At 44.6% G+C, this 23,555-nt stretch overlaps 1 pseudogene; it reads right to left on the minus strand.

Moving 5' to 3' along the window:
* Positions 1-728: 728 nt before the first annotated feature.
* On the minus strand, positions 729-20,042 carry LOC147968103 (uncharacterized; annotated as a pseudogene).
* Positions 20,043-23,555: the final 3,513 nt, after the last annotated feature.

Consider the following 23,555-nt stretch of genomic DNA (forward strand, 5'->3'; position numbering starts at 1 on the left):
GAACGCACACACGCACACCCTACCCCTATGAGCACCTCCGAGAGACTGAGCCGGCATATCATCTTGAGATTTACGAAGTCACCGTAGGCGCCTCGTCGTCGACGGGAACGTCTCCTCCCACTAAAAGCGTATCTCCGGAAATCCTGAAATAAATTCAGGAATAATGCGAGCACCAGGATTTGAACCCTGGTGGGTTGGGGATACCACTGTCCACCTAACCAACTCAACCACAGGTTGATTCGCGGTTGACTAATTTGATTGGAGCTGGTCCGAACGCTCTAACTCTAAGGCACCGTGGCCGGCCATTCAGTTTTATCTAGGTTTGTCTTTTTTTTATCCGCAACACTTAAAATAATAGCATAAAATGTTTGAGGAGTGAAAATATTGAAATGCGACACTAGTTCAAATATAAATATTAGTACAGTCGAACTAAGTTTGAAATAAAATAACTGAAACTTGAACTCAACTCGCACATACTCCCTCCGTCTGAAAATACTTGTCATCAAAATGGATAAAAAGGGATGTATCTAGAACTAAAATACGTCTAGATACATCTCCTTTTATCCATTTTGATGACAAGTATTTCCGGACGGAGGGAGTATGTTCTAGCCCCCCCCCCCCAAGTATCTAGAGACGCTCGATCATATTTTTCTTAAGCTGCTATGAGTTCCTCAATGTCGAATATGTTGATGCATGTGAACAAACTCCTCAAACATGGCGGTATTCTGTCAAAGTTGGATAGGAACACCCATGTCCTCAAGTTCCAGACCTTCGGCAGCATCTTCATCCTCACCCTCCAAGATCATTTGTGCTTGATCACACAATATGTCATCATATTCCACAAGTTCTTCGGAATCCATTATTGGAAATATGCCCTAGAGGCAATAATAAATTAGTTATTATTATATATTTCATTGTTCATGATAATCGTTTATTATCCATGCTAGAATTGTATTGATAGGAAACTCAGATACATGTGTGGATACATAGACAACACCATGTCCCTAGTAAGCCTCTAGTTGACTAGCTCGTTGATCAATAGATGGTTACGGTTTCGTGACCATGGACATTGGATGTCGTTGATAACGGGATCACATCATTAGGAGAATGATGTGATGGACGAGACCCAATCCTAAGCCTAGCACAAAGATCGTGTAGTTCGTATGCTAAAGCTTTTCTAATGTCAAGTATCATTTCCTTAGATCATGACATTGTGTAACTCCCGGATACCGTAGGAATGCTTTGGGTGTACCAAACGTCACAACGTAACTGGGTGGCTATAAAGGTTCACTACAGGTATCTCCGAAAGTGTCTGTTGGGTTGGCACGAATCGAGACTGGGATTTGTCACTCCGTGTAAACGGAGAGGTATATCTGGGCCCACTCGGTAGGACATCATCATAATGTGCACAATGTGACCAAAGAGTTGATCACGGGATGATGTGTTACGGAACGAGTAAAGAGACTTGCCGGTAACGAGATTGAACAAGGTATCGGGATACCGACGATCGAATCTCGGGCAAGTACAATACCGCTGGACAAAGGGAATTGAATATGGGATTGATTGAATCCTTGGCATCATGGTTCATCCGATGAGATCATCATGGAACATGTGGGAGCCAACATGGGTATCCAGATCCCGCTGTTGGTTATTGGCCGGAGAGTTGTCTCGGTCATGTTTGCATGGTTCCCGAACCCGTAGGGTCTACACACTTAAGGTTTGATGACGCTAGGGTTATTAGGAAGACTTGTATGTGAGTACCGAATGTTGTTCGGAGTCCCGGATGAGATCCCAGACGTCACGAGGAGTTCTGGAATGGTCCGGAGGTAAAGATTTATATATGGAAAGTTGTTGTTCGGGTTCCGGGAAAAGTTTGGTTTTTTTCGGTATTGTACCGGGAAGCTTCCGGAAGGTTCCGGAGGATTCCGGAGGGGTCCAGAGGTCCGAAAAATGTTCCACCACGTCCAATATAGCAGCATGGGCTGTAGGGGGCGCCCTAACCTTAATGGGCCAAGGGCACCAGCCCCCCCAAGGCCCATGCGCATGGGAGAGGGGAAACCCTAAGGGGGAGGGCCTCCACTTGACTTGGGAGGCACTCCTCCCCCCCTTGGCCGCCGCCCCCAACCCTAGATGGGATCTAGGGGGGCCGGCCCCCCTCTCTCCCCACCTATAAATAGTGGAGGGGTGGGAGGGCGGCCACACCATTGAACCTGGCGCAACCCTCCCTCCTCCTACACCTCCTCCTCCTTCATAGTGCTTGGCGAAGCCCTGCTGGAGAACCACGAGCTCCATCACCACCACGCCGTCGTGCTGCTGTTGGACCCTCTTCCTCAACCTCTCCCTCCTCCTTGCTGGATCAAGGCGTGGGAGACGTCTCCGTTCCATACGTGTGTTGAACGCGGAGGTGCCGTCCGTTCGGCGGTAGGATCATCGGTGATTTGGATCATGACGAGTACGACTCCATCAACCCCGTTCACTTGAACGCTTCCGCTTAGCGATCTACAAGGGTATGTAGATGCACTCTCCTTCCCCTCGTTGCTAGATTACTCCATAGATTGATCTTGGTGATGCGTAGAAAATTTTAAATTTCTGCTATGATCCCTAACAGTGGCATCATGAGCTAGGTCTATGCGTAGTTTCTATGCACGAGTAGAACACAAAGCAGTTGTGGGCGCCGATATTGTCAATTTACTTGCCGTTACTAGTCTTATCTTGATTCGGCGGCATCGTGGGATGAAGCGGCCCGGACCGACCTTACACGTACTCTTACGTGAGACTGGTTCCACCGACTGACATGCACTAGTTGCATAAGGTGGCTAGCGGATGCCTGTCTCTCCCACTTTAGTCGGATCGGATTCGATGAAAAGGGTCCTTATGAAGGGGAAATAGAAATTGGCATATCACGTTGTGGTTTTCGCGTAGGTAAGAAACGTTCTTGCTAGAAACCTATAGCAGCCACGTAAAAACTTGCAACAACAATTAGAGGACGTCTAACTTGTTTTTGCAGCATGTGCCGTGTGATGTGATATGGCCAAAAGGATGTGATGAATGATATATGTGATGTATGAGATTGATCATGTTCTTGTAATAGGAATCACGACTTGCATGTCGATGAGTATGACAACCGGCAGGAGCCATAGGAGTTGTCTTAATTTATTTATGACCTGCGTGTCAACATAAACGTCATGTAATTACTTTACTTTATTGCTAAAGCGTTAGCCATAGTAGTAGAGGTAATAGATGACGAGACAACTTCAAGAAGACACGATGATGGAGATCACGGTGTCATGCCGGTGACAACGATGATCATGGAGCCCCGAAGATGGAGATCAAAAGGAGCAAAATGATATTGGCCATATCATGTCACTATTTGATTGCATGTGATGTTTATCATATTTTACATCTTATTTGCTTAGAACGACGGTAGCTTAAATAAGATGATCCCTCGTAATAATTTCAAGAAAGTGTTCCCCCTAACTGTGCACCGTTGTGAAGGTTCGTTGTTTTGAAGCACCACGTGATGATCGGGTGTGATAGATTCTAATGTTCGAATACAACGGGTGTAAGCCAGATTTACACACGCAATACACTTAGGTTGACTTGACGAGCCTAGCATGTACAGACATGGCCTCGGAACACGGAAGACCGAAAGGTCGAGCATGAGTCATATAGAAGATACGATCAACATGAAGATGTTCACCGATGTTGACTAGTCCGTCTCACGTGATGATCGGACACGGCCTAGTTGACTCGGATCATGTTTCACTTAGATGACTAGAGGGATGTCTATCTGAGTGGGAGTTCATTAAATAATTTGATTAGATGAACTCAATTATCATGAACATAGTCTAAATTGTCTTCGCAAATATGTTGTAGATAAATAGCTCACGTTGTAGCTCCCTGTTTCAATACGTTCCTAGAGAAAGATTAAGTTGAAAGATATTGTAAGCAATGATGCGGACTAGGTCCGTAGTCCGAGGAGTGTCCTCACTGCTACACAGAAGGCTTACGTCTTTGATGCACCGCTCGATGTGCAAACCCCTACAACGTCGTCTGTGGATGTTGTGAACACCTGACAGACACATTCTGATGACTACTTGATAGTTTAGTGCACCATACTTTATGTCTTAGAGTCAGGATTCCAATGACGTTTTGAACGCCATAGAACATATGAGATGTTCCAAGAGCTGAAATTGGGATTTCAGGCTCATGCCCGTGTTGAGAGGTATGAGACCTCTGACAAGTTCTTTTGCCAACAAGATGAAGGAGAATAGCTCAGTTAGTGAGCATGTGCTCAGAATGTCTGGGTGCTACAATCACTTAAATCAAGTGGGAGTTAAACTTCCAGATAAGATAGTGATTGATGGAGTTCTCTAGCCACTATCACTAAGCTACTAGATCTTTGTGATGAACTATGACATGCAAGGGATGGAGTTGATCCCGGAGCTGTTCGCGGTGCTTAAGACCGCAAAGGTAGAAATCAAGAAGGAGCATCAAGTGTTGATGGTTTAACAAGACCACTGGTTTCAAGAAGGGCAAGGGCTAGAAGGGAAACTTCATGGATGGCAAACCAGTTGCCGCTCCAGTGAAGGAACCCAAGGTTGAACCCAAACCCGAGACTAAGTGCTTCTATTGTAAGGGGAACGGTCACTGGTAGCGGAATTACCCCAAATGCATGGTAGATAAGAAGGCTGGCAACTTCAACAAAATTTATACGTGTTATTAATGTGTACCTCACTAGTACTCCTGGTAGCATCTGGGTATTGGATACCGGTTCAGTTACTATTATTGGTGACTTGAAGCAAAAGCTACGGACTAAACGGAGACTGGCTAAGGGCGAGGTGACGATGTGTGTTGGAAGTGTTTCCAAAGTTGATGAGATCACCATCGCACGCTCCAACTACCTTCGGGATTAGTATTGAACCTAGATAAATGTTATCAGGTGTCTACGTTGAGCATGAATATGATTAGATCATGTTCATTGCAATACGGTTATTCATTTAAGTTAGAGAATAATGGTTATTCTGTTTACATGAATAATACCTTTCATGGTCATGCACCCTATGTGAATGGTTCATTGAATCTCGGTCGTAGTAATACACATGTTCACGCCAAAAGATGTAGAGTTAATAATGATAGTACCACTTTCTTGTGGCACTGCCGCTTAGGTCATATTGGCGTAAGATGCATGAAGAAACTCCATGTCGATGGATGTTTGGAGTCACTTGATTTTGAATCACTTGACACATGCGAGCCATGCCTCATGGGCAGGATGACTAAGACCCCGTTTTCAGGTACAATGAAACGGGCAAGTGACTTGTTGGAAATCATGCATGCTGATGCGTGTGATCCAATGAGAATTGAAGCGTGCGGTGGATATTGCTATTTTCTCATCTTCACTGACGATTTGGGTAGATATAGGTATATCTACTTAATGAAGCACAAGTCTGAAACGTTTGAAAAATTCAAGCGATTTCAGAGTGAAGTTAAGAATCATCATAACAATAAGATCATGTTCCTACGATCTGATCAAAAGGGGATTTTCTGAGTTATGAGTTTGGCAATCACTTAAGACATTGTGGAATTGTTTCACAGTTGAAGCCACCTGGAACACCACAAGGTAATGGTGTGTCCAGACATCGTAATCGAACACTATGAGATATGGTGCGATCTATGATGTCTCTTATCAATTTACCGTTTTCATTTTGAGGTTATGCGTTAAAGACAGCTACATTCACTTTAGATAGGACACCATCTAAGTCCGTTGAGACGACGTCGTATGAACATTGGTTTGGCAAGAAACCAAAGTTGTCGTTTCTTAATGTTTGGGGCTGCGATGCTTAAGGCTTCAGCCGGAGAAGCTCGAACCCAAAGCGGACAAACACATCTTCATAGGATACCCAAAGGTGACAGTTGGGTACACCTTCTATCTCAGATCCGAGGGCAAATTGTTTGTCGCTAAGAATGGGTCCTTTCTCGAGAAGGAGTTTCTCACGAAAGAATTGAGTGGGAGGAAGATAGAACTTGATGAGGTTGTCGAACCTTTACTTCAACCAGAGAGTGATGCAACATAGAAAGATGTTTTCTGTGGCGCCTACGTCTGTTGAAGAGGAATTTAATGATAGTGATCATGAAGCTTCGGATCAAGTTGCTATCGAACCTCGTAGGTCGACAAGGATATGTACTACTCCTGAGTGGTACGGTAATCCTGTCTTAGATATCATGTTGTTAGACAACAATGAACCTACAAGCTATGGAGAAGCGATGGTGGGCCTGTATTCCGACAAATGGTTAGAAGCCATGAAATCCGAGATAGGATCCATGTATCAGAACAAAGTATGGACTTTGGTGGACTTGCCCGATGATTGGCAAGCCATTGAGATAAATGGATCTTTAAGAAGAAGACGGACGTGGGCGGTAATGTTACCGTCTATGAAGCTCAACTTGTGGGAAAGAGTCTTTTCACAAGTTCAAGGAGTTGACTATGATGAGAATTTCTCACCCGTAGCGATGCTTAAGTCCGTCGGAATCATGTTAGCATTAGCTGTATTTTTCGATTGTGAAATCTTACAGATGGATGTCAAAACAAGTTTTCTTACCAAGTTTTCGTAAGAAAAGTTGTATGTGATACAATAAAAGGTTTTGTCGATCCTAAGGATGCTAAAAGGTATGTTGGCTCCAGCAATCCTTCTATGGACTAGAGCAAGCATCTCAGAGTCGGAATATATGCTTTGATGGAGTGATCAAAGCTTTTAGGTTTATACAATGTTTGCTAGAAACTTGTATTTACAAGAAAGTGAGTGGGAGCACTACAAAATTTCTGATAAGTATATGTGGATGACATATTGTTGATTCGAAATGATGTAGAATTTCTGGAAAGCATAAACGGTTGTTTGAAGAGTGTTTTTCAAAGGAAGACCTGGATAAAGCTGCTTACATATTGGGCATCAAGATCTATAGAGATAGATCAAGACGCCTGATGATACTTTCAAAGAACGCACACCTTGACATGTTTTTGAAGGAGTTCAAAATAGATCAGTCAAAGAAGGGGTTCTTACCTGAGTTGTAAGGTGTGAAGTTGAGTAAGACTCAAAGCTTGACCACGGCAGAAGAAAGAAGAAGGACGAAGGTCGTCCCCTATGCTCTTGTCATAGGCTCTATACGGTATGCCATGCTGAGTACCGCACCTGATGTGTGCCTTGCCACATGTCTGGCAAGAGGGTACAAAGGTGGTCTAGGACTGGATCACCAGATAGCGGTCAAAATTATCCTTAGAGGAATAAGGAAATATTTCTCGGTTATGGAGGTGATAAAGAGTTCGACGTAAAGAGTTATGTCGATGCAAGCTTAACACCTATCCGGATAGCTCTGAGTAGAGATACCGGATACGTATAATGGAGCAACAATTTGGAATAGCTCCAAGTGGAACGTGGTAGCAGCATCTACGATATGACATAAAGTTTTGCGAAATACATAGGGATCTGAATATGGCAAGACCCGTTGACTACAACCTCTTTCACAAGCATAACATGATCAAACCCAGAATTCTTTAAGTGTTAATCACATAGTGATGTGAACTAGATCATTGAGTCTAGTAGACTCTTGGATGTTGGTCACATGGCGATGTGACCTGTGAGTGTTAATCACATGGCGATGTGAATTAGATTATTGACTCTAGTGCAAGTGGGAGACTGTTGGAAATATGCCCTAGAGGCAATAATAAATTAGTTATTATTATATATTTCATTGTTCATGATAATCGTTTATTATCCATGCTAGAATTGTATTGATAGGAAACTCAGATACATGTGTGGATACATAGACAACACCATGTCCCTAGTAAGCCTCTAGTTGACTAGCTCATTGATCAATAGATGGTTATGGTTTCCTGACCATGGACATTGGATGTCGTTGATAACGGGACCACATCATTAGGAGAATGATGTGATGGACGAGACCCAATCCTAAGCCTAGCACAAAGATCGTGTAGTTCGTATGCTAAAACTTTTCTAATGTCAAGTATCATTTCCTTAGACCATGAGATTGTGCAACTCCCGGATACCGTAGGAATGCTTTGGGTGTACCAAACGTCACAACATAACTGGGTGGCTATAAAGGTTCACTACAGGTATCTCCGAAAGTGTCTGTTGGGTTGGCACGAATCGAGACTGGGATTTGTCACTCCGTGTAAACGGAGAGGTATCTCTGGGCCCACTCGGTAGGACATCATCATAATGTGCACAATGTGACCAAAGCGTTGATCACGGGATGATGTGTTACGGAACGAGTAAAGAGACTTGCCGGTAACGAGATTGAACAAGGTATCGGGATACCGACGATCGAATCTCGGGCAAGTACAATACCGCTGGACAAAGGGAATTGAATACAGGATTGATTGAATCCTCGACATCGTGGTTCATCCGATGAGATCATCGTGGAACATGTGGGAGCCAACATGGGTATCCAGATCCCGCTGTTGGTTATTGGCCGGAGAGTTGTCTCGGTCATGTTTGCATGGTTCCCGAACCCGTAGGGTCTACACACTTAAGGTTCGATGACGCTAGGCTTATTAGGAAGACTTGTATGTGATTACCGAATGTTGTTCGGAGTCCCGGATGAGATCTCGGACGTCACGAGGAGTTCCAGAATGGTCCGAAGGTAAAGATTTATATATGGAAAGTTGTTGTTCGGGTTCCGGAAAAAGTTCGGTTTTTTCCGGTATTGTACCGGGAAGCTTCCAGAAGGTTCCGGAGGATTCCGGAGGGGTCCGGAGGTCCGGAAAATGTTCCACCACGTCCAATACAGCAGCATGGGCTGTAGGGGGGCGCCCTAACCTTAATGGGCCAAGGGCACCAGCCCCCCCAAGGCCCATGCACATGGGAGAGGGGAAACCCTAAGGGGGAGGGCCTCCACTTGACTTGGGAGGCACTCCTCCCCCCTTGGCCGCTGCCCCCAACCCTAGATGGGATCTAGGGGGCCGGCCCCCCTCTCTTCCCACCTATAAATAGTGGAGGGGTGGGAGGGCGGCCACACCCTTGAACCTGGCGCAGCCCTCCCTCCTCCTACACCTCCTCCTCCTCCATAGTGCTTGGCGAAGCCCTGCTGGAGAACCACGAGCTCCATCACCACCACGCCGTCGTGCTGCTGTTGGACTCTCTTCCTCAACCTCTCCCTCCTCCTTGCTGGATCAAGGCGTGGGAGACGTCTCCGTTCCATACGTGCGTTGAACGCGGAGGTGCCGTCCGTTCGGCGCTAGGATCATCAGTGATTTGGATCATGACGAGTACGACTCCATCAACCCCGTTCACTTGAACGCTTCCGCTTAGCGATCTACAAGGGTATGTAGATGCACTCTCCTTCCCCTCGTTGCTGGATTACTCCATAGATTGATCTTGGTGATGCGTAGAAAATTTTAAATTTCTGCTACGATCCCTAACACCCATATTTTTGCAAATTCTCAAACAGCTGCCCAATGGGATTTGCAGCACTCAAATACCCTCCCCACATCTTTATAGCTCCTTGTCTTTGGGCGGACTGGACTCTTTTTGGCAACTGGGTCGGAGATAGTCTTGATGAAGGTTGCCCAGGGAGGATAGATACCACCAACCAAATATTAGCATGTTGGAGTTATGACCATTGATGGTATACTTGCATCGAGGAGCTTGTCCTGCAGTCAACCTAGAAAACAATGAAGACCGCTGCACACGTTGATATCATTGTTGAGTCCCAGGCATGCCGAAGAAAGGATGTCAAATCCAAAGATCTTATGATGCAACTACTTTAAGAATGATGACATGCTTCTTAGCACGGCCTTGATATTTCCCTTGTAGAGAAGATGAGCCGTTCTTCCATCTGGAGTGCATGCAATCAACAGATCTGAGCATACTTGGCCATCTTCTTGCTCCAGAGAGTGCTGTCTAAACACCTCGACCATCATAGTAGCAAATTTGACTATGACGTTTGTGCATGTGCTTTCAGACATCCGGAGGTATTCATGCCACAAATCTATGGTCGTGCCATATGCAAGCATCCACAATGAAGCCTTGCACTTCTTGTAACCAGAGAATCCAATTGTTCCTAGACATCCTATTTCAAGATGAAGTAGTCATCGTAGGCCCGGACACCATTATAGAGGCGATCAGACACATTTTGTCGGCTTCGAAAGCCCCAGCGAAAATTGTCCATGAATTGGGCATCAGAGGCAAAGTAGTGGTCCATCAGCATCAAGTGTTCTTTTGCCTGTTCCGATTCAAAACTTGAAAACCTTTAATTGATCCCTTAAAATTGAGAACATGATCCCTTTTCCCCAACCCGCGGGGGCAGCGCGTGAGTCGGCGCACACGGGCGCGACACAAACCTACCACAAAGAGGTGGCTCCGGTTGTGCATGCGTCTCACGTGTCATGGACGTCGGAGGGAAACTGTCCTCGTGTCGGGCGCCCGTGCAGATCGGACTACCGAGGGCGCGCTAGGGAGCCATCCGCGCGAGGCCCGGGCCCAATGGATGGTGCGGAGGGATGGTGCGGAGGGCACTCTCGCACGACGAGGCCCCCAGGAGACGGGTACTTCAACATCCTTTATAACAGTAATGAGCTTCTTCTCTATACATATTCTATCACCACATCAATCCATCCCTGATTGGATATAAACATGTGTTTTTTTAGAAAAGGAGGATCACCCTCGGCATCTACATCATTACGATGCACACAACTATATTTTTATTAAAGTTTAAGAGTATCGATCTCCAACGTCATAATAATCTATACCAATATAAAAAGACCTAAAGAGGCAGATCCAATTAATCTCGGCCATCAAATCATGTCAATCCAACGACCTAGACTGTTTCAAAGTCGAATGCTCAACACGTTTAGCGTGTAGTTAATTTCATATCAAATTTAGTGCTAATCACATAATAAAACGCAAATAATATCCTACCTAATATCCGCATGCACTTAATATACTTCCAAATTAACCTGCATTGCACGTACACATTAACTAGTGAAAAAAAACAAGCTAGCCACAAATAGGAAAATATGCCTACGCACATAGCTTATTATCGAACCATCATCCAAACCGGTTGTACGTATCCCGTGCTATTATCTTCCATCAGTTGCACCCAGAGATCATATGCTCTTGCACTTCCGCATGTTGCAGTAACAACCACATAAAAATCCATCTTGTAGCTCGGAAAATGACCTGCAAAAAAAATACGAACTTTTGTTAGACAATTTCAATTAGCCCAAAACAAAGCACAAACAGTTGTGTGAATCTGTGTTTTAGTTTTGGCCTCAACCCCCGTCAACCAGTTACTAAACATATTTGTAATACCGTGGGTAGAGGTAAATTAAACGTGACATGTACCGTGCGGCATAAAAAATGTGTTACGTGAAGAATATAAAATAGATCTGTTTAGGATATATTGGATACTTTGCGTAGGAGCATGGGCCATATACAGGCACAACACAAAATTTTACACCACATTCGAGAATACTCAATTTGTAAACTTCCCACTATAGGCATCCTATAAAAAATATGTTCTTCTAATTAATTCAGAGGTCTTCAAATTTCAACAGCAAAAAACCAATTGATGTGAATTAATGTATCTCACAGTGTCAACGAAAATTCTAGAGGCATCTGCCAATTTAGAAAACTGGTACTTGAAAGTAGGCCGCCCATGAACCAACAAACATGGAGCACACTATCATAGGGAAAATGTATACGTAGGCGCTATCATAGTTTAAAAAACTGGACCAAACTGGCGGTCGGACTGGGAAAAACCGAAACCGGCGGCCTTGCCAGTTTTATAAGCTAATTATATTGTTCTGCAAATAGACCGAACAAAACCAGTTGAACTGGGTGGTTTTTTGTTCAAACTGGATGAAAAATCGAAACCAATTGGACTGGTAATACATGCTAGCATCGCTGGCAAAGAGGAAAACAATTACGGCCCCTAAAGATTTATCCTTGGACGCACTTAAACAAGCCGACCTCACCAATTTAGTCCAACAACCAACTTGCCCATCAGACTTCTATATATCTACTACTCCCTCCGTTCCTAAATACTTGTCTTTCTAGTCATTTCAACAAATGACTACATACGGAGCAAAATGAGTGAATCTATACTTTAAAATATGTCTACATACATCCGTATGTAGTAGTCATTTGAAATGTCTAGAAAGACAAATATTTAGGAACGGAGGGAGTATTAAAGTATGGAATGTTTTTGCATGTTCATCGTGTTTTACAAAAAAAGCCTCTATTTTTTTCTTTAAGCAATCGGTAGTCCTACATTAAGTGCCCTTTCTTTGTTGGGCTTCGACCCAACTGCGGCTGCCCCTATCTCGCATGCTTGGGCACCAGTTAGTATTCCACGTTCAGCTGTAGTAGCCCCATTCACTCTGTTAGCCCGCTAGAACCTTAGCTTTTATTATTTACGCAGAATATGTTAAACATGATTATATTATAACTTTGCAATCGTAAGTCGGATTAAAATAATTTATATATATAATTTGATCGGAAAAATGCGTAGTTTCCAGATGTGCTATTATTTGTTCCTATTAACCACTTTAAAAGGGCAAAAACTTAATTAAATTAATTAATTGCTATGATGTATTTTGGAAAATGCTAACACACAATATAACTTTTATATCATCTTTATATATATGAAATATATTACGAGGGCCTATATGTATCAGAGGGAGTATGATTGATCGATTTCAATGGGCATATAGGTGTAATAAAGAAAGGAGAGGATAAAGGACATGATTAGTAGGGATAAAAAAAGAACGGGAGATTTAAAATATGAAGGAAAGAATAACACAAATGAATTGGTATTAAAAACCAAGGGTGTGGCATGCATGCAATGTGATAATAAAAAGGAATTATATGCCGAGGGACGTGGGAGGGGCATCCATATATGCGTTGCTGCGCAGTGTGCGACCGTTATGTGCAACAGAAATAAGAGCATCGAGTTGTATGCAACGAACTAGGGTCGCTTCGCCCACCCGTAGACATATTTTTTTAGTCTTCAAGTGTATGCAGAGATGGCCTAAAGCACATGTAATAGAATCCTTTTATAGAGATCAGCATCATCGTATAAGAACCGTACAAAAAATATTGCATGTGTACCATGCTCTTAACCGAAAAATGCCAACAAAGGCCGAGCGTCAGTGAGCTCGTTTTCAAAATTTACTTTTCCGGAGCGCAAAAATTACAAATTTATTTGTGAACACACGTGCACATGTATACTACATATGTGCAAAATTTCACAGCATTATATTTCTACATCTGGCATACAAAAAAAAGACAAATACACATTTTAACGGTCCTTTTATTTTTGTTATTGGGCCGGAATTTGTCTTTTTTGTACAGCCTACAAATCACAACATTTTTCGACAAAATCCAACATATTCCAGCGAAATACATATATGTTTCCATGGATTTTTTTCCAGATTTTCTTGAAACTTTTAAATATGCATTTTGATATTTTCAAAATACTGAGCTCGCTAGAGCTCGGTCTCCAGAAACCCGCACTCGCTTCTTCACGTACTACTGGAATGAATTTCTACTAGACCTCAGTCTGCGCCTCTCTGCCATGGTCGGTCACAATTCGGATGTTGTTGGGACGTGCTCACGCATATTTCAATGGACATGATGAGGACATCACTAACAAAGTTACACCCACAGCCCCTACTGATACATATACATGACCAATTACTAGAGCTCGCGCGCACCAATTAAATTACCAGGTACATTCGTTTCTTGGTAATGATTCTAATGTTCGTGAGAATATGATGCTGCCTAAATTAGATACATTTGTCTTGCTTACAAATGAAGGGTCTAACTTGGACAAGAAGGATGATCATTGGAGTAAGATCAAGCATGGAGATGATGGAGCATGCGCAAGGGGAATAAGAACAGAGTTACAAGTGATGATTTCAGGACTTTGAAACCACCATAATGAGTGCGTGAAGCCTTGGACGAAATATACAAGATGCCACTTCATAAATTTCGTCGAGAAGCTATTATAGGTGTTGCGTCACCTTATTATTGGGCTAGGCCCATGTAATTTCGAAATACTTGAGTATAGGCTATTTTTAGTGTCCGTATGTGTGGGGAAACAAGAGTTAGGGTTGGTTTCGGACCCCTCCTCCAAGGGCCACGAAATCCCCCCCCCTCTTCCTCCATATATACAGCCCTTAAGGCGCCGTTTAGACTTTATGTTTTGTTTAGATTAAAGTTCGTCATAGCTGCAACTTCGCGTACTTCGTTTGTGTTCAATGACCAGACAAAGGCATCACAGAACCCCACCTTGATCAATAAAGTTTTCCTCTTATATTCGCAATATCCAGATTGCAATCTTAGTTTCTTGCTTGTTCTTCATTTGCCTGCAGGAAACAGACCTTTGTGGTCAGGTTGATCGTGCTCCAGTGTGGTCAATAATCTCTCGCAGTTGGTTTAGCGATTGCTAAGGCGCGACATCCTCGCACGTTCGTAGTCGGATCGTCAAAATCGACTTCCTCCAAAACGATAGCCACCATCTCATCGAAAGACGGGACACCTTTGCCTCTATCAAGTGGTATCAGATTTTCAGGTTGCTTGGTGAGATTTTACAATTTTTCGTAGTTTAGATCGAGTCTGTTCTTCATATTGTTGGGGAACGCAGTAATTTCAAAAAAAATCCTACGTACACGCAAGATCATGGTGATGCATAGCAACGAGAGGGGAGAGAGTCGTCCACGTACCCCATAAGCGGAAGTGTTATGACAACGCGGTTGATGTAGTCGTACGTCTTCACGATCGACCGATCCTAGTCCCGAACGTACGACACCTCCGCGATCTGCACACGTTCAGCTCGGTGATGTCCCACGAACTCACGATCCAGTAGAGCTTTGAGGGAGAGTTCCGTCAGCACGACGGCGTGATGACGGTGTTGATGAAGCTACCGACGCAGGGCTTTGCCTAAGCACTGCTATGATATGACCGAGGTGGACTATGGCGGAAGGGGGCACCGCACACGTCTAAAAGATCAATGATCAACTTGTGTGTTCTGGGGTGCCCCTGCCTCTGTATATAAAGGAGCAAGGGGGAGGCCGGCTGGTGCTAGGAGGGCGCGCCAAGAGGAGGAGTCCTCCTCCTAGTGGGAGTAGGACTCTCCTTTCCTAGTCCCACTAGGAGGGGGAAGGAAGGAGTGGGAGAGGGGAAAGGCAAGGGGGCGCCGCCCCCTTCCTTGTCCTATTCGGACTCAAGGGGAGGGGGCGTGCGGCCTGCCCTGGTCGGCCCCTCTCTCTCTCCACTAGGGCCCATTAAGGCCCATTAGTCCCCGGGGGGTTCCGGTAATCCCCTCCGGCACTCCGGTTCTCTCCGAGATCACCTGAAACCCTTCCGGTGTCTGAATGTAGCCGTCCAATATATCAATCTTTATGTATCGACCATTTTGAGACTCCACGTCATGTTCGTGATCACATCCGGGACTCCGAACTACCTTTGGTACATCAAAACACATAAACTCATAATACCGATCATCACCGAACGTTAAGCGTGCGGACGCTACGGGTTCGAGAACTATGTAGACATGACTGAGACTCATCTCCGGTCAATAACCAATAGCGGAACCTGGATGCTCATATTGGTTCCTACATATTCTACGAAGATCTTTATCGGTCAAACCGCATAACAACATACGTTGTTCCCTTTGTCATCGGTATGTTACTTGCCCGAGATTCAATCGTCGGTATCTCAATACCTAGTTCAATCTCGTTACCAGCAAGTCTCTTTACTCGTTCCATAATACATCATCCCGCAACTAACTCATTAGTTGCATTGCTTGCAAGGCTTATAGTGATGTGCATTACCGAGAGGGCCCAGAGATACCTTTCCGACAATCGGAGTGACAAATCCTAATCTTGATCTATGCCAACTCAACAAGTAGCATCGGAGACACCTGTAGAGCACCTTTATAATCACCCAGTTATGTTGTGACGTTTGGTAGCACACAAAGTGTTCCTACGGTATTCGGGAGTTGCATAATCTCATAGTCATAGGAACATGTATAAGTCATGAGGAAAGCAATAGCAATATACTAAACGATCAAATGCTAAGCTAACGGAATGGGTCAAGTCAATCACATCATTCTCTAATGATGTGATCCCGTTAATCAAATGACAACTCATGTATATGGTTAGGAAACTTAACCATCTCTGATTCAACGAGTTAGTCAAGTAGAGGCATACTAGTGACACTTTGTTTGTCTATGTGTTCACACATGTACTAAGTTTCCGGTTAATACAATTCTAGCATGAATAATAAACATTTATCATGACATAAGGAAATATAAATAACAACTTTATTATTTCCTCTAGGGCATATTTCCTTCATTCTCCCACTTGCACTAGAGTCAATAATCTAGATTACACAGAAATGATTCTAACACCCATGGAGTCTTGGTGCTGATCATGTTTTGCTCGTGAGAGTGGCTTAGTCAACGGGTCTGCAACATTCAGATCCGTAAGTATCTTGCAAATCTCTATGTCTCCCTCCTTGACTTGATCGCGGATGGAATTGAAGCGTCTCTTGATGTGCTTGGTTCTCTTGTGAAATCTAGATTCCTTTGCCAAGGCAATTGCACCAGTACTGTCACAAAAGATTTTCATTGGACCCGATGGACTAGGTATGACACCTAGATCGGATATGAACTCCTTCATCCAGACTCCTTCATTTGCTGCTTCCAAAGCAGCTCTATACTCCGCTTCACACGTAGATCCCACCACGACGCTTTGCTTAGAACTGCACCAACTGACAGCTCCATCGTTTAATATAAACATGTATCCGGTTTGTGACTTAGAGTCATCCGGATCAGTGTCAAAGCTTGCATCGACGTAACCATTTACGACGAGCTCTTTGTCACCTTCATAAATGAGAAACATATCCTTAGTCCTTTTCAGGTATTTCAGGTGTTTTTGACCGCTGTCCAGTGATCCACTCCTGGATTACTTTGGTACCTCCCTGCTAAACTAATAGCAAGGCACACATCAGGTCTGGTACACATCATTGCATACATGATAGAGCCTATGGCTGAAGCATAGGGAACAACTTTCATTTTCTCTCTATTTTCTGCAGTGGTCGAGCATTGAGTCTGACTCAACTTCACACCTTGTAACACAGGCAAGAACCCTTTCTTTGCTTGATCCATTTTGAACTTCTTCAAAACTTTATCAAGGTATGTGCTTTGTGAAAGTCCAATTAAGCATCTTGATCTATCTCTATAGATCTTGATGCCCAATATATAAGCAGCTTCACCGAGGTCTTTCATTGAAAAACTCTTATTCAAATATCCTTTTATGCTATCCAGAAATTCTATATCATTTCCAATCAACAATATGTCATCCACATATAATATTAGAAATGCTACAGAGCTCCCACTCACTTTCTTTTAAATATAGGCTTCTCCAGAAGTCTGTATAAAACCATATGCTTTGATCACACTATCAAAACATTTATTCTAACTCCGAGATGCTTGCACCAGTCCATAGATGGATCGCTGGAACTTACACACTTGGTTAGCATCCTTTGGATCGATAAAACCTTCAGGTTGCATCATATACAACTCCTCTTCCAGAAATCCATTCAGGAATGCAGTCTTTACATCCATTTGCCAAATATCATAATCATATAATGCAACAATTGCTAACATGATTCGGACAGAGTTAAGCATCGCTACGGGTGAGAAAGTCTCATCGTAGTCAACTCCTTGAACTTGTCGAAAATCTTTCGCAACAAGTCGAGCTTTGTAGAAAGTAACATTACCGTCAACGTTAGTCTTCTTCTTGAAGATCCATTTATTCTCGATGGCTTGCCGATCATCGGGCAAGTCAACCAAAGTCCACACTATGTCCTCATACATGGATCCCATCTCAAATTTTATGGCCTCAAGCCACTTTGCGGAATCTGGGCTCATCATCGCTTCCTCGTAGTTTGTAGGTTCGTCATGGTCAAGTAACATGACCTCCAGAACAGGATTACTGTACCACTCTGGTGCGGATCTTACTCTGGTTGACCTACGAGGTTCGGTGGTAACTTGATCTGAAGTTACATGATCATCATCATTAGCTTCCTCACTAATTGGTGTAGGAGTCACATGAACAGATTTCTGTGATGAACTACTTTCCAATAAGGGAGCAGGTACAATTACCTCATCAAGTTCTACTTTCCTCCCACTCACTTCTTTTGAGAGAAACTCCTTCTCTAGAAAGGATCCATTTTTAGCAACGAATGTCTTGCCTTCGGATCTGTGATAGAAGGTGTACCAAATAGTCTCCTTTGGGTATCCTATGAAGACACATTTCTCTGATTTGGGTTCGAGCTTATTAGGTTGAAGCTTTTTCACATAAGCATCGCGGCCACAAACTTTAAGAAACGACAACTTTGGTTTCTTGCCAAACCACAGTTCATAAGGCATCGTCTCAACGGATTTAGATGGTGCCCTATTTAACATGAATGTAGCCGTCTCTAAAGCATAACCCCAAAACGATAGCGGTAAATCAGTAAGAGACATCAAAGATCGCACCATATCTAGTAAAGTACGATTACGACGTTCAGACACACCATTACGCTGTGGTGTTCCGGGTGGCGTGAGTTGTGAAACTATTCCATATTGTTTCAAATGAAGACCAAACTCGTAACTCAAATATTCTCCTCCACGATCAGATCGTAGAAACTTTATTTTCTTGTTACGATGATTTTCCACTTCACTCTAAAATTCTTTGAACTTTTCAAATGTTTCAGACTTATGTTTCATCAAGCTCAAATCATCTATGAAGGTGAGAAAATAACGATACCCGCCGCAAGCCTCTATATTCATCGAACCACATACATAAGTATGTATGATTTCCAACAAATCTGTTGCTCGCTCCATTGTTCCGGAGAAACGCGTTTTAGTCATCTTGCCCATGAGGCATGGTTCACAAGTACCAAGTGATTCATAATCAAGTGATTCCAAAAGTCCATCAGAATGGAGTTTCTTCATGCGCTTTACACCAATATGACCTAAACGGTAGTGCCACAAATAAGTTGCACTATCATTATCAACTCTGCATCTTTTGGCTTCAATATTATAAATATGTGTATCACTACTACCGAGATTCATCAAAAATAGACAATTCTTCAAGGGTGCATGACCATAAAAGATATTACTCATATAAATAGAACAACCATTATTCTCAGATTTAAATGAATAACTGTCTCGCATCAAACAAGATCCAGATATAATGTTCATGCTCAACGCTGGCACCAAATAACAATTATTCAGGTCTAAAACTAATCCCGAAGGTAGACGTAGAGGTAGCGTGCCGACCGCGATCACATCGACTTTGGAACCATTTCCCACGCGCATCGTCACCTCGTCCTTAGCCAATCTTCGCTTAATCCGTAGTCCCTGTTTCAAGTTGCAGATATTAGCAACAGAACCAGTATCAAATACCCAGGTGCTACTGCGAGCATTAGGAAGGTACACATCAATAACATGTATATCACATATACCTTTATTCACCTTGCTATCCTTTTTATCCGCCAAATACTTAGGGCAGTTCCGCTTCTAGTGACCAGTCCCTTTGCAGTAGAAGCACTCAGTCTCAGGCTTAGGTCCAGATTTGGGCTTCTTCACTTGAGCAGCAACTTGCTTGCCGTTCTTCTTAAAGTTCCCCTTCTTCCCTTTACCCTTTTTCTTGAAACTGGTGGTCTTGTTGACCATCAACACTTGATGCTCCTTCTTGATTTCTACCTCTGTGGCTTTTTGCATCGCGAAGAGCCCGGGAATAGTCTTATCCACCCCTTGCATATTATAGTTCATCACGAAGCTCTTGTAGCTTGGTGGCAGTGATTGAAGAATTCTGTTAATGACACTATCAACCGGAAGATTAACTCCCAGTTGAATCAAGTGATTATTATACCCAGACATTTTGAGTGTATGTTCACTGACAGAACTATTCTCCTCCATCTTGCAGCTGTAGAACTTATTGGAGACTTCATATCTCCCAATCCAGGCATTTGCTTGAAATATTAACTTCAACTCCTGGACCATCTCATATGCTCCATGACGTTTAAAACATCGTTGAAATCCCGGTTCTAAGCCGTAAAGCATGGCACACTGAACTATCGAGTAGTCATCAGCTTTGCTCTGCCAGACGTTCATAACATCTGGCGTTACTCCTATAACGGGTTTGGCACGTAGCGGTGCTTCCAGGACATAATTATTATGTGCAGCAATGAGGATAATCCCCAAGTTACGGACCCAGTCCGTGTAATTGCTACCATCATCTTTCAACTTTGCTTTCTCAAGGAATGCATTAAAATTCAACAGAACAACAACACGGGCCATCTATCTACAACAACATAGACATGCAAAATACTATCAGGTACTAAGTTTATGATAAATTAAAGTTCAATTAATCAAATTACTTAAGAACTCCCACTTAGACAGACATCCCTCTAATCATCTAAGTGATCATGTGATCCATATCAACTAACCATGTCCGATCATCACGTGAGATGGAGTAGTTTTCAATGGTAAACATCACTATGTTGATCATATCTACTATATGATTCACGCTTGATGTTGGGGATATAACTATTTGTGTAAGCCGCCCAGGAGGGGCCGGGTTACGCAAATAAGGACTCATCAGAAGAAGCCCAAGATCAAGCATGAAGATGGCGGTTCAATAAAGGGTCTAAAGCCCACAGGCGACTTAAGGCCCATAGTGGTAAACCGCCATGATGGCATGACTTGTATCATAAGGTAGAATTAACTAGTCACCGAGCCGGAGACTGTCTATGAGCTGGCCGGGACTCTGTAGGCCGCAGGGCGTCAACCCGTGTATATAAGGGGACGACCCGCCGGTGGCTTAGGGCAGAAAACAACTCATCGAGAGCCAGGCATAGCGTATCTCGCTCCCTGGTCATCGAAACCTCAAGCAATACCAACCCAACTAGACGTAGGCCTTCCTTCACCGTAAGGGGCTGAACTAGTATAAACCTCTCGTGTCCTTTGTCCCGATTAACCCCTTTAAGCTTCCTAGTTGCGATGGCTCCACGACTAAGTCCTTGCACGAGGACATCTACCGTGACAATTCCACGACAGTTGGCGCCCACCGTGGGGCCAGCGCACGGTGGATTCGAGTGCTTGAAGGGCAGCTTCGAAGGGCTCAAGGGATACGCAATTGGCCGGATGACCAAGAGTCGTCGTGGCAAGATCTACATCGACGACGAAGGCTGGGGCCCTGACGCCAGTTCAATTGAGTACGGCTACCGGGTCCCCTTTGGCGGAATTCACGTCTTCATCGGCCGGATTGGTGAGCCGGGCCCTGAGCCGGACAGCTGCACCGACCTCATCGAGACGGCTCGGTGTGCGAAACCCGCCCGAGCTCAACCCGTCGTGAAGCGTGCCTTTGTGGGTTGCATCCATGGAGGTGAACTTCCTGAAGGATTGGAAGGTGATGGTGAGCCGGCCGTCCTCTCTAACGATAATTCATCTGCCGGCTCAACAGATTCGCTGTATCAAGTTCAAGATGGCGTGCTTGGGGGCTGTTCCGATGGCAGCACTATTACGGACCTCTCAGAGTCGCCAAACCGGGTAGGAGTCTTCATGGCTGGTACTCAACCCGGCCAAAATTCTACGGCTTCAGCGGCGATAACATCCGGGTTAGGAGCAGCCGGGGCAGGAGGCCCTGTGCGCTCACCGGCTCAGGTGCTGATGGATCTCATGGATAAGCTTATGGCTTTGTTAACTGTTACAGTCATCCCTGCGAACCAATCTGAGCATGAGGCGGAGGTGGCACAGGTTCGCGACGAGATCGCCCGGGTCAAAGAAACCTTAGCAGCTCAGGACACTAGATTAGCAGCAGAGCGGGCAGCTTTGGACGTACGGGTGCAGCAACTTCAGGCAGAGGCTTTGCAGCTCACGTTGAGCCTGAACGCATCTAATGAGGTAATGAGGAGGAGACATTAGAAAACTCAGTCCCATTTACCTCAGAATTATGATCCTCAGAATCTCTTTGCTACACCCGGGGCCAGCCCAAGTAACCCGCCAGGTGCGGATCAGCTTATTACATCCGGAGCGGGAGGTCCAGTCCGGCCTCAGGGGATGGCACCGTCTCACGTCAATATGGCACCGCCCAATTACGTGCCAATACCGCAGGGTCACTTCTCCAACCCCATGGAGAACTTAATTGCAGCATCAACACGTTTGGCGGCTCTCCCGGTAGATGGGGATGATCCGACAACGGTGGAAACCTGGAAGATCAGAGAACTTGTCCAAACAGCCCTGGCTTAGCAAGAGACCTACTCTTACAGCCGGGATAGGATTCACTCGACTCCTCCGCCCTGGTTAGCTCCGCCTCGTCAAAATCGGAGCCTGAGTTACAGTAGGCACATGGAATCAGAGGCCTTGTCAAGTAACGCTCATCGCCGGAACCAGCCTGGCGGGCATAACCCGGTTCAGGATTGGATACGTCAGGAGGACGAGCGGGCGGCTCAGCTAGCAGCTCAGCTAGCAGCCCAACAGAACTCACCGGCTTACCCGACGACTTCCGTTGAAGCGGGGGTTTCTACTAGAACCGGAGGAGTTCCTTGTCTAGTACCGGCTTTACGTAATGTATGTCTGCCCAAGGATTTCAAGGGGCCTCGGAAGGTGCCGAATTATACAGCCGATTTACAGCCTGGGGCATGGATTGAAAGTTATGAGATGGCTATGGAGCTGCTAGAGGTTAGTGATGAGGCGATGGCTAAATATTTCACCATGATGCTGGACGGAACGGCCCGTTCTTGGTTAAAGGGTTCGCCACCCAACTCCATTAGTTCATGGGCGGAGCTAAAAGCCCGTTTCATCCAGAACTTCAAAGATACTTGCAAGCAGTCCATGTCAATTGTGGATCTGACAAATTGTAAGCAGGAAGAAGGTGAATCTACGACTCATTGGGTGCACCGGGTCAAGGATATAATACATTCGTCTGACAAGATGGATGCCAGCTCAGCAGTTCTCATGCTGGAGAAGAATTGCCGCTTTGAGCCTCTGAGACAGAAGCTGGGGCGCCTTAAGCATGATTGCAATGATATGGGGACGCTGATGGCGGCTTTAGTCAATTATGCCGATTCTGATAGTACCAAGGATCCCGCGTCTGATGAGGAAAAGACAGGGAAGGGAAAGAAGAACGGCAATGGAAAGGGTCAGCAGCATAACCCAGTGAGTCAAGGAGGCAATAAGCGTAAGGCGGGCAGTAACCCGGAATTTGTGGCCAATGCACAGGGTAACAATCAGAAGCACAAGGGAAAGCCACCCCGGTTTGGTGGGTCAGGTCCGTCTCTCGAGCAACTACTCAATGAACCCTGCCCAAAACACGGTACCCGGGAACGACCAGCGACTCATTTATGGAAGGATTGCGCAATCATGAAAGCTTTCAAGAATTCTAACACATTTGATGGCAATCAAGGCCCAGGCGGCGGTTCAGGAGCCGGCGGCTTTCATGGCCCGGGCGGTGGTTCAGGATCCAGTTTTTAGGGAAATCG

Source organism: Triticum urartu, chromosome 5A (assembly GCF_056163025.1).
Source record: "Triticum urartu cultivar PI428250 chromosome 5A, HENAU_Tu73, whole genome shotgun sequence".
NCBI classification, from domain to species: Eukaryota; Viridiplantae; Streptophyta; class Magnoliopsida; order Poales; family Poaceae; genus Triticum; species Triticum urartu.